The sequence below is a fragment of the Giraffa tippelskirchi genome, chromosome 5 (genome assembly GCF_054371585.1).
Source record: "Giraffa tippelskirchi isolate mGirTip1 chromosome 5, T2T-mGirTip1v1.2.pri, whole genome shotgun sequence".
NCBI lineage: Eukaryota > Metazoa > Chordata > Mammalia > Artiodactyla > Giraffidae > Giraffa > Giraffa tippelskirchi.
Genome location: NC_137279.1, coordinates 166,444,778 through 166,455,784, shown reverse-complemented (window position 1 = coordinate 166,455,784; position 11,007 = coordinate 166,444,778). Strand labels below are relative to the sequence as shown.

General features: G+C 49.1%; 1 long non-coding RNA gene across 1 annotated transcript; it reads left to right on the top strand.

Moving 5' to 3' along the window:
• The first annotated feature begins 4,610 nt into the window (after nt 1-4,610).
• LOC145507138 (uncharacterized) lies at nt 4,611-10,092 on the top strand. The gene is made up of 2 exons (XR_014054607.1): nt 4,611-9,199; nt 9,853-10,092. It is a non-coding gene; the product is annotated as an uncharacterized LOC145507138 (long non-coding RNA).
• The last annotated feature ends 915 nt before the right edge of the window (nt 10,093-11,007 follow it).

The following is an 11,007-nucleotide window of genomic DNA, read 5'->3' as shown; positions in this document are numbered from 1 at the left end:
GTTCCTTGAAAAGCTGCACATAGAATTACCATGTAACCCACCAATTCCATCTCTAGGTATAGACCCCAAAAAATTGAAGGTAGGATTCAAACAGATATTTGTATACTGATGATCATAGCAGCATTATTCTGAATAGCTAAAAGATGGAAACAACTCAAATGTCCATCAACAGATGAATGGAAAAACAAAATATGGTATATCCAATCAATGGAATGTTATTCAGCCTTGAAAAAGGAATGCAAAAATCTGACATGTCTGCAACATGGATAAACCTTGAAGACATTATGCTATGCTTTGTGAAATAAGAAGACACAAAAGGACGCAAAATGTTGTATGAATCCACTCATGTGAGGTACCTGGAATAGTCAAATTCATAGAGATGGAAATTGGAACAGTGGTTGCCAGAGTTGAGGGAGGAGAGATGGGGAGTTAATGTCTAATGGGTACAGAGTTTTGTTTGGGGAAGATGAAAAAGTTTTGGTGCTGATGGTTACACTACAATATGAATACTTTTAATGCCACTAAACTGTACACTTAAAAATGAATATTATGTATATTTACCACAATTTAAAAAAAGAGGGGAAAAAAAAACTAGGGTGAGACTGATGAGGCAGGACACAAGAGGAGTCCAATGCAGGATATCATGAGGCTTCAAGAGGCACTGAAAAGGGGGAATTATTTAAACTAACCCAGTTGTGGTGGGGTGGAATGGAGTGGGAGGTGGTCAGGGAAAGCTGTCTGGAGGAGGCCAAGTTTAAGTAGGAGTTAGGCGGTAGGGGGCAGGTGTGGGATGTGTTTCTGACAGAAGGGACAGCATTAATTAATTCATTCACTCCGCTGAGGCTGGACCCTTCAGGGCCTTGGGTGTCATGCTAAGAAGTTTGGTCTTTGTCTGCCGGTAGCAGCTTTAACCAGAGGGTGACCTATTGGTGCTTCAGAAAGAGCGCTCAGGGGGCCATTGTGGAAAAGCCAAGGGTGGAGTTCAGTGATGGGCTGGCAGCAGCTGCAGTGAGGGGCTCTAGGGCTGGCTAGGTGGAGAGAAGCTGAAGGATGAGAATTTCCGGGGCTCGGTAGCCGAAAGGATGTAAGGACGCTAAGAGGACTCCCCAGCTTCTGGTGTGGGTGACAGGGCTGCCAGTCTGGGAGCCCCCCAAGGTGGAGCAGGTCTGTGGGTGGGGAGTGTGAAGAGGTCAGTCTTGGACGTGATAAGTTTGAAAAGCCCATCGGCTCTTCAGATGGAGATATCCAGGAGACAGGTAGATAATGAGTCTGGAGCCAAGGAGACCAGTCTGCCCTGAAGATGTAGCCTGGAGAGCCATCAACATCTAGAATTTAGATTCAAGCTGGAAAGGGTAGCTGAGGTGCCCCAAGCATAACCTGTGAGGAAGAAGACCTGAGGGCTTTGTGCCCACAGTGCGGACCTCAGGGCATCAGCGATGCTGATGCTCCTAAAACCTGTTCCTACCACAGTTTCAGGACCCCAGCTCTCGCCCGATTTCCTTCCTTCCCCTCTGACTTTTCTGTTATCCTTTGAAGATTCCTTTTTCTCCAGCCTCCTCCTAAAATTTTATCAGTCAGGCTATTGCTGAGCCAATGTTACATAACAAAGAACCCCCACGTTTCAGTGGCTTATAATAAAAGCCATTTCTTTCAAACTCACACGTCCACAGTCAACTGGACAGTTTTGCTTTAGAGTGTAGTTTGAACCTGCTCTGTGGGTCTCCCCTGCCGGGGCCCAGGCTGAGGAGCAGAGGCTGCCTGGCATGTTTTTTATTTATTTTTTCCTCTGGCATGTTTTTTTTAGAGTGAGTGAAAAGAGCACCAAGGGCCAAGCCAACCATGCAAGCATTGCATCTGCTCACAGGTCACACAGTCAACTTCAGCCTCAGTGGGGCAGAGAAGACTATGCCTCCCACAGGAAGGGGGTGCATATTTGATGAACAGTAACACAATATACCACAAAGGAGCATCTCTCAGGCTGTGTGCTTGACCTTCTCTTTCTTGTTGGGCAAGTTCAGCCATGCACTTGCCATAGACCACACCTGACCTTCGTGATGACTTGAATCTATCCTACTGACCCAGAGTTTTTTCTCAGCACCATATCTGTGTAATTACAAGGCATTCCCACCTGGATATTCCTCAAGCATGTCAGAGCTCAAGTGTCCAGAACTGCACTCTTCCTTTCTCCCTATCTGATTCCTATTCAGTCCCTATATCTATATACCACACCAGCACCTAGCCAGTTACCTGGGCCAGAAACCTGAGCGTGGACCTCTGCTCCTTTTCTTCCTCACCTCCAGCCAGCACCAGGGTTGATCAGTGGATCTAGTAAGTTCCCCACGGTCTCTCCCTGCACCATCATCACTGCATTCCAGTCCTAGATTCCAGCCCCTAGTGGATCTCTCTGCCTTCAGACTCCCCCTCACTATCCCTTGCCAGACGGAGGGATGCATTAAGGCACAGATGTGACCATGGCATGCACCTGCTTCAGTGCTTAAAACTGGTTCTCTTAAAACTCTTCATTTCATGCAGGATGAAGCCCAAAGTCCTCAGCAAAAAAGTTCAAGGTCCTTCACAGTCTGTCTTCTGTCTCTCTCTGCAGCCCATTGCTCCCCAGTGTCCTGGGCACCAGGGGTGGATGTGATGATGCCCAGAACTTTGTAGCCCACAGAGGAAGCAGACAACTTCACCGGTACTTATGATGCATGTGACAAGTGTCATGTTGGAGTATAAAGGTGTTTTACATATTGCAGTGGTGCTAAGCTGGTGCAGGGGGTCTGGGAAGGTGGCCTGGAGAAGGTGGTCTTCCTTGGACCATAATGCAAGTGGAAAGGTGCTCTCAGTAAGAAAGTGGAGATGGAGCTCTGAGGAGCACCAACAGGTCTGATGGAAGAGAAGCTGGAGAAAGAGGCCGAGGAGACCTGTCCAGAGGGGCCAGTGGGGAGGAACCTGGGGAGGGGTACGAGAGAAGACAGTGCTGCAAGGAGAATGCTGAATGCCTGATGGTGGCTGAGCAGCAGAGGGCACAAACAAGGCTTTCAGATAGCCAGTGGGAGCAGTTTTAGGGGAGTGACGGGGGCAGAGGCCAGATTGTGGTGATGGACATGTGGGAGGGGAGACATACAGAGACAGTCAGTGAAGCCTACTCTTTCAAGAAGTTTGGCTGAGGGGCTTTCCTGGTGGCTCAGAGGTAAAGAATCCACCTGCCAACACAGGAGACACGGAATCAATCCCTGATCCGGGAAGATCCCACATGCTGTGCAATAACTAAGCCTGTGCACCACAACTATTGAACCTGTGCTCTAGAGCCTGGGAGCTGCAACTACTGAAGCCCATGCCTTAGATCCCGTGCTCCACAGCTAGAGAAGCCACTGCAATGAGAAGCCTGTGCATTGCAACTTGAGAGTTGCATTCTCCACAACTAGAGAAAAGCCCACACAGCAACTAAGACTCAGCACAGCCAAAAATAAATAGATAAAATTAAAAAAAAAAATAGAAGTTTGGCTGAAGCCTGGACAGGAGGGGTTGTGGGGAGAATGGATACAAGTATATGTATGGCTGAGTTCTTTTGATGTTCACCTGAAACTATCAAAACATTGTTAATTGGCTATACCCCAATACAAAATATCTTTGGTGTTAAAAAAGGTAAAATGAAAAGAAGTTTGGCTGTGAGCAAGTAAGAGACAGACCAGCCCCTTGGGGTAAGGAACTTTGCTTTGTTTGGGTTGAAGACAGGAGATACTAGACCCGTGTAGATGCTCATTAGAAGGAGGGAGTAGGGAGGAAGGGGCTGGAGGTCCTAAGTAGATGTCCAAGATGATGTAACAGCAAAGTTCCTAAGAAGGTGGGAAGGCAGCAGCCAACACCAATGAGAACCTCTCTGGGAATAAGACAAGGAGACTAGGTCTGCGCCCTCGAGGTACTCACTATCTACAGGGGATGGGGGTGGGGACCTTTGCCAAGGAGATAAGCTTGGAGCTGGGGCTTTGAAGGTTGAGCAGGAGTTTGCTAGGCAACCCAGCAGAGGCAACGGGATTCCAGGCAAGACAGCATCATGACACTTGGGACAGCTAACAGGTGAGAGTCCACGGTTGGCTCAGGGGGTTCTGGGGATGACGTGATGCAAGAGGGGCACCGGTGAGCTTTGGCACCTTCTGCTCTGACTTTGTGAGTACCTGGGAACTTGGGGCCCAACATAATAGGCACCTGTGGACCTCAAAGGAAGCCAGGGACTGTGTCCTGTTCACCTCTGTGCCACCCAGGACCTGGTTGACAGGTGCGCTGAGTGAATGAAAAATCTGTGCTCCGACAGAATCTGCTCCGACAGAATACGTCCACCCTGAGGGTGAATGCTGTGAAGACTGCAGGCTTTCCTCATCCGAGTCATTCATTGCACTGGGCTAGGGTACCCAGTGAGCACTCAGACCATGTCCCTGGGAGCCACTCCTCCCATGGGGTTGGCCCCTAGGGGGCCAAGGACTAGAAAGCCCGCAGATGAAGGAGGATACGGCGGCGACACTCTCCCCCAGCTATCTGGGGCACTCTCAGAGCAGAGCTCACCGGCTCATTCTCCCATTCTGAGCTCTGTTTCCACGGAAACAGACATCAGCAACTGTCAAAGTCCCCGCTTTCAAACACAGGTCTCTTCCAAAACTTACTATCACGTGATTCATCGACTCTACAACAGTAGCAACCCACCCTCCACCACTCTGTGAGGAGGAGAGGTGGGCACTGTGGGCAGAACCAAACTCAAACATGGGGTCCTGGCTCCCAGGTCAGTACTCTGTCCTTTGTCAAGTGCTGCCCTCAACCCAGGAAGCCCAGAGCCCTCCTGCCTCATTCGCCTGGCCTCAGTTCACCCATCCATCCAGATAATGGGGGCACAGTACCTGAAGTCCACACGTGGTCAGGGTCAGACTAGGAGCCTGATCCTAGCACAGCCTGCAGTCTCCAAGGCTGATGTTGCTGGAACTTAAGATCAGCTTCCTGGTCACTAAGGGCTAGGGACTTGCCCCGTGCATACTGGAGCAGGGAGAGGATGGGGGCACAGAGCAGGCTCGGGAAAAAGGCTTCTCAGCACTGTCCGCCGGGCTCTATCCCTCTCCAGTTCTGGAATGCTGTCTGTCCACCCGGCCTCCAGCCTCCACCTTCAGGTTCCTCTGCTCTGTCCCTGTCCTGCAGTCCACAGCTTGCTGCATCTCTGCACTTCCAGTCTCTGTACCTCTTCTGTCTCTCTCCATACAGTCCCCTTTTGGTCCTTCTGTGAGCTTGTCAGGGTTTTTACCTGTCTCTCTGGGTTTCCCTGTTCTCTTACTAGAGAGACCCATGAGGACCGGGGGTTTTGTGTCATGCATTGTTGAATTCACGGTGCTCAAGAGAGTACCTGGCACATAGTAGATGCTTGGCAAACATTTGCCAAATGAATTCTCTTTATATGTCTGTCGAGCTTTTTTTCTCTCTGTCTTCTTTGCTTCATACCTTTGCCCCCTCTCTTTGTCTTCTTTTGGCCTTGAGCGTGTGTGTCCAGTCTCTTGAGTCTTGTCTGACTCTTTGCGACCCTATAGCCCTGACTGTAGCCCACGAGGCTCCTCTGTCCATGCGATTCTCTAGGAAAGAATACTGGAGTGAGTTGTCATGCCCTCCTCCAAGGGATCTTCCTGACCCAAGGATCGAACCCACGTCTCTTATGTCTCCTGCACTGGCAGGAGGGTTCGTTACCACTAGCGCACCTGGGAAGCCCGCTGCTATTGTATTTCTTTTGACTTATGCTTCTCTCTCTCTTTTCTGTCTTTGTCTATCTCTTTTGCCCAGTCTCTCTTATTCTCTCTCTCCCTCTCTTACTGTTCTTCCTTGTAATTGATGCCTCCTCTCTCTCCCTCTCTCTCTCACTCGCACACACATACACACACACACACACACAAAACCATCTGTGGCATTCTTTCCTGTAAATGTTTCCTAGGTTGATGTGGGTTTAGGAAGTCTAACTTTAAGCCTTCAGCCTCAACCCTCAGACAGCCGCCTACACACATTCCCCCTCCCCCAATTGCCATTATAAACAGGACCAGGCACTGGGGCAGCTCACAGCAAAACTGGGAAGTCAGCGATTTGTTTCTAATGCCTTCAGCTGGCTCCTGAGTCACTGCTTTCCCCTGCCCAGTGCCCTTCCTGAACAGTAGATCTCCCGCCCCCCCCCCCAGGGCCAAAAGACTGCTGCTCCCAGTAATCTGCTGTAGGGGAGGGTTCTAAGGCAGCCCCTCACTGCCTTGTGGGACCCTAGTCACCACCAGCCTCTTCAGAGGCTTGCCTGAAAGTTTCTTCTTAGGGGTCTGGGGGAAGATGAAGGTTTTGCCCCAGGAAGAGGCATTTTAGAAGCATGAGGGCGCAATGTGTGGCAGGTTCAGAAAAAGAGGCTGTATACCCCTAGATAACCAGCCTTGCAGACAGCTGCTACAAAAGAGACTGGGATGTGGTCTCGGAACCCTGTGTGGAGTCCCACAGAACACCTGCTTCAACCTCAGCTCTACTCCTTACTTTCTGTATGGCCTGGGCAAGCTACTTGACCTCTCTGAGTCTATTTCCTCATTTGGAGAATGGGGGTCAGGATACCATCCTTTTGGGGTGAGATCTAGAATAAAGTACTTAAAGTACTTAACATATAGTACACGCCCAGTGAATATCATTTAAACTTCTTTCGGGATACAAGATATGGCAGGAAAAAATAGAGTAAGAATGGATGAAATATGTGCTGTGTTGGCACTGAAGGCCAGTCTCATGTGGTTAAGAGCTCTAGCTTTGGGGTCAGAGAGGCCTAAGGGTGAGGCATGGTTCTGCCCCATATTTCTGTACCATTGACCCTCCATAAGCCTGGATTTCCTCATCTGTAGAACAGAGACCATCACACCAACTCTCTAGGTTTTTGGAAGATTAAATAGCAGCTGTAAGTGCTTGGCCAAGCACCTGGCCTGCCTTGTGATCAGGAACTCTTAGATGATTCTAGTTTTCCAAATGTAAGCCTATTGACTGTCACAGCTATCCTAAAAGTGGGTATCATTTCACCCATTTTCCAGGGGAGGAAGCTGGACTTGGAGAAGAGGGTGATTTACCAGGTTATCCAGCTAGCAGGAGGCAGGGTGGGGACTGGAATCTGGGCATCCTAACTCCAGCCTATTTCTTGGCATCATCCTGATTTAACTTCTCTCCCCTCCAGAGTTTTCCAAAATTAGGAACCTGAGCCCTAGCACTAAGCCTTCCCTGAACAAACTCAGGTGCTCACTATCACTAGGCAAGGATGTGATTGCAACAGGAAGTGAGTTGTGGACCCCTTCTCTGGGAGGCTAAATACCTGGGCTCATCCAGGACACCCCAAGCTCTTAAATTTGGTGTAGAACCATAACTGGTGGGAGAGAGGAGTGTGGAGAGCTAGGAGCCACGAGCAATAGGACTGGCGAAGTCCTTTAGCAAAAGGGTGTCTGCTGACATGAGTTCCAAGGATGTGTTATTCATGAATGTGGCTCATTGTATATATAGGGACATGGAAACAAGAATAGTGGGTGTGGCACCCCACAGGCACTCTGAGGCCTCCTATGGAGGGAGGGCGGGAGGGAAGAGATGGAGGTGTTGGCTTACAGGAATTATCCTGGAGACAGAGAAAGGATGTCAGGGCAGAAAACAAGGCTGGGCACACCTGGAGCCTACTGACTTCAGGACCGAGTCTCCCAAATGCCTTGGGTCTGGGATCAAACCCAGTGGGGAGCCTGGAGGGGAGTACCCAGCTCAGTCAGAACATCTTGGGCACATACGCCCCATTCTGTTCCCTGTGCTGTGCTAATTCGCTTCAGTCGTGTCTAACTCTTTGTGACCCTATGGACTGTATCTCACCAGGCTCTGCTGTCCATGGGATTCTCCAAGCAAGAATACTAGAGTGGGTTGCTGTGCTCTCCTCCAGGGGATCTTCCCAACCCAGGGATTGAACCCACATCTCCTGCATTGGCAGGCAGATTCTTTACCGCTAGTACTACCTGGGAAGCCCCATTCTGTTCCCTACATACTTCAATTCCGAGAGCAGGGTGGGACTGCTAACTGAGCCGTCTGTGGGTGCATGGAGGGGTCCTTCTGGGAAGAGAGTGGAAATAGAGATTAGCAGCAGAGTCTCTGGCTGATGGAAGTGCCTGATAACACTAATCCCCCCCCATTTTTTTTATTTTTCCAACTTGTCAGAGCTGTGAGTCACTGTCTAAATGAAGGGATTCCCACGCCTAGGTGCTGGTTGGCTGGTAGGTGCTAAAACAAATCAAAGGCCCAGGAGCGAAGTGCTTGGCTAGGTTTAAGCAAGGCGCTGGGGTGGTAGGTATTGTAGGTGTGGCACTGTCACTTCTTGGGAAATGAACCGTCTTCAGAGTAGCTAATTTCTCTGCTAGGTATTTACTTATCCTCTGCCACTTTGCAGACATGATTCCAGTTCCAAAAGCTTGCAACAAAGGGATTGTGTGTGAGATTCTTTAATGAGTTAAAAGAAAGCAGGACCAGGGAAATGAAAGAGAATGAAAATAAGTGACCCATCTCCCGGGTCTGAGCACCAGGTGAAGCTATAAGTGCCTCGCTGGCCAAGGCGAAAAGGGAAGCATGCTCACTTACGGAGCTCTTGACGCAAAGGAGATAAAAACTACATTTGTGGAATACAAACTATATTTGTTGAGTACCATCTGGTATTTTTAACATATATAATCTCATTTCCTTCCCAATGCTTGCGCCAACAAGCCATTGTAATTCCTGTTTTCTGGGAAGAAGAATGAATCTCAGATGTTGCGGTGGATACTCTGATGGTGCTTCATTGGGATGTCCTCTCCAGGACAAGTGCACCCAGCCCTCAGCTACAGGGAAGCTGGGCTGCTGACACCTCACAACAGCATTCCGCCCTGGGAATTGCCTTTGGTCGCAAGGAACTAGTTCACCCAAAGTGACACCCTCCTTTCCTTTCACGTAGAGCTTCCTAGCACTGCTGAGGGGCTAGAAGTTCCAGATGTTTCCATCAAGGGACACAGTAATAAGAGTTCCAGTAAACTTCAAATATGGCTGCTGCCTGATTATTTTGAGTTCTTTGAGCTAACAGGTCATCAGCAAGGAGAGGAATTCCCATCCTGGCAGAGGTGGTTGACCCTGGTCATCAGGAGAAGCAGAGGAGAATCTGTGTCATGCTCAGGTGATCCACGGGGGTGTCGTGTGTACAACATGCCTTGCTTTCATGGTACATGAACAAGCCAAGCATTGAGTGGTAAGGTGGGCTTCAGACCCTTCATGGTTGAGGGTCTGGGTTGCTGGTTGCCTAGACCAGAAAAAATGTTAGCAGAAGGTGAGGGGAATCCAGATCAGGTAGCAGGACAGTGATCACTAGTATCAGTTGTAGTCTTGAGATCAACTTCCACAACTGGTGCTGTAGTTCACCCTACTAACCCTTCCCTTGCAAGTTTCCCAGGGAACAATCCCAGCTGGAATTTTGAAGAGATGATTCCCAGATGGGTCAAACCTCACAGAAGCAAATGGATCAGGGCCATGCAAGGGGTGGACTGTAGTGGACACTCTGGTCCCCCACCTACATCTCTTCTTTAAGGCTGATCCACCCATCCTCAACTGCTTGGAATATAACGGCAGGCATCCTCCTCCAGTGTTCTCCCCACTCCTACCGGCAGCTGATGTGGAGCTGCTGTGCCCAGCTACCTTGTTTCAATTTGGGACACCTTTGAAGGACCATCCCAGCTCCAGGGCTTTTCTAGAATCAGCTAACACCTCAATTACAGCCACATTGCAGATCAACTCGTACCTGTGACCAATCCTGCCTTCCCACCTTCCTTACAGGCACATCTTCCAAGAGCGCTTCCCAATAAACCTTGGGCCACAACTGGGTCTCAGTCAGGGACAGTCAGTTTCCAGAGAACTCAATCAAAAGCACGTTGGTAAACTTGCTCAAGCTATCAGTTCAGACACACATCTGCCCCACTGTGTCATGGAGGCAGTTTCTCAAAGGAAGCAAAAGTGTTTTTCCATTGAGTTGTAAAATTTTATTAAATATTTATTAAAGGCTCAAAAGGTTTAAAATGTATATATTCTTTATAAGAGGAATCCCCAGTTTTGCAGGTGCTGTTGTTGCATAGGGCTTCCCAAGTGGCTCAGTGGTAAAGAAACCACCTGCCAATGCAGGAGACAGAGGAAACAGGTTCAACTCCCGGTTGGGGAAGATTCCCTGGAGGAGGAAATGCTAACCCACTCCAGTATTCTTGTCTGAAAAAAGTCCATGGACAGAGGAGCTACAGTTCCTGAGGTTGCAAAGAATCAAACACAACGAGCACACACACACATTGTTGCATAACCAACAACCCCATACTTAATGGGAGCAACAACAGCTGTTTTATCATGTTCAGGGATTCCATGGATGTTGGACAGGGCAACATGTGAAGCCATTGGCAGGAACGCTCAACATGTAAGGATGCCCATCTTCTCTTGCACAGTGTCTGAGGACTCAACTAACAAGATTCCAACAGCTGGGGCTGGAATCTTCCAGAGGTTTCTTCTCTCACACATCTGGTGCCTAGGGTGCTGCTGCTGCTAAGTCACTTCAGTCGTGTCCGACTCTGTGCGACCCCAGAGACGGCAGCCTACCAGGCTCCTCCGTCCCTGGGATTCACCAGGCAAGGACACTGGAGTGGGTTGCCATTTCCTAGGATGACTCAAAAGTTGGGTTCAGCTAGGATTATTGTGGCCTCTCCATGTGACTTTGCTGTGTTTCAAATGGGAGAGTCTTGAGAGGGTGCTTTCCAAAAATGCAAGGTAGAAGCTGCAGGAATCTTTATGATCTGGCCTCAGAAGTCACATATCAGCATTTTGCTGTACTCCAGTGGTCAAAGTTTCACAGTTTCTTCCAGATTTCACATGGGAGAACTTGATGGGACGAATATAAAAGAATTTGAAGCCCTCTGTTTTTTTTAAACACCACACACCACTTGTAGGAATTTA